Below are 1,058 nucleotides of genomic sequence, written 5' to 3'. Positions count from 1 at the left end.
CAGTCCATCTCTTCCCCCACCAACCCCCCAACCAGTTTCCCAACTGCCACCCCCCCCAATCTTTCCTCACACCCCCCTCCAATCTCTCTCCCCTCCACCCCCCCCATCTCTCTCTCTCTCTCCCTCCCGGTCTCTCCTCCCCCCCCCAGTCTCTTCCCCCACCCCCCCGCCCCCCGCTCAGTCTCTTCCCTCCCCCCCCACCACCTAGTCTCTCTCTCTTTCCTCCCCACCCCCGACTCTCCCCCCGCAGTCTCTCCTCCCTCCCCCCGCCAGTCTCTCTCCTCCCCCAGTCTCTCTCCTCCTCCCCCAGTCTCTCCCCTCCTCCTCCCCCGCCCCCCCATTTCCCAACTCCCACCCCTGCCAGTCTTTCTATCCCCCCCCGTATCTTCCCACCCCATCTGTCTCTCCCCCCTCCCCCAATTTCCCAACTCCCACCACCCCCCCCCGCCCGAGTCTCTCTCCACTCCCCCCAGTCTCTCCCTCTCTCCCCACAATCTCTCCCTCTTCCCCCCCCAATACCTTCCCACCCCAGTCTCTCACCCCCCGCAACTCCCACCAACCCAGTCGTGCTCTCTCCCCCCTTGTCTCTCTCTCTCTCCCTCTGCCCCCCCCAGTCTCTCCCTCTGCACCCCCCCCCTGTCTTCCCACCCGACTCTTCCCCCCGCCCCCCCGGCTGCCATTTCCCAGCTCCCATTGCCCCAGTCTCTTCCTCCCCCCCGCCAGTATCTTCCCACCCCAGTCTGTCTCCACCACAGCACCCCCCCCAATTTCCCAACTCCCACCCCTCCAGTCTCTCTCTCTCTTCCACCCCCCCCAGTCTCTCCCTCTCTCCCCGCCGCCGCCCCCCCCCCCCCAGTATCTTCCCACATCAGTCTCTCTCTCTCTCTCTCTCCCCTCCACCCCCCCTCCCCGTTTCCCGACTCCCACCCCCGCGCCCCCCCCCCCCCGCAGTCTCTCTCTTCCCTCCCGGTCTCTCCTTCTCCCCACCCCCCTTCCCTCCAGTCTTTCTCTCCCGATCTCACCTCCCACCGCCCCCATCTCTCGCTCCGCCCCCTCTG

The sequence above is a fragment of the Pristiophorus japonicus genome, chromosome 6, assembly GCF_044704955.1.
Source record: "Pristiophorus japonicus isolate sPriJap1 chromosome 6, sPriJap1.hap1, whole genome shotgun sequence".
Taxonomy (NCBI): domain Eukaryota; kingdom Metazoa; phylum Chordata; class Chondrichthyes; family Pristiophoridae; genus Pristiophorus; species Pristiophorus japonicus.
The sequence above is the reverse complement of the archived record's forward strand: the minus strand, read 5'-3'. Positions refer to the sequence as shown.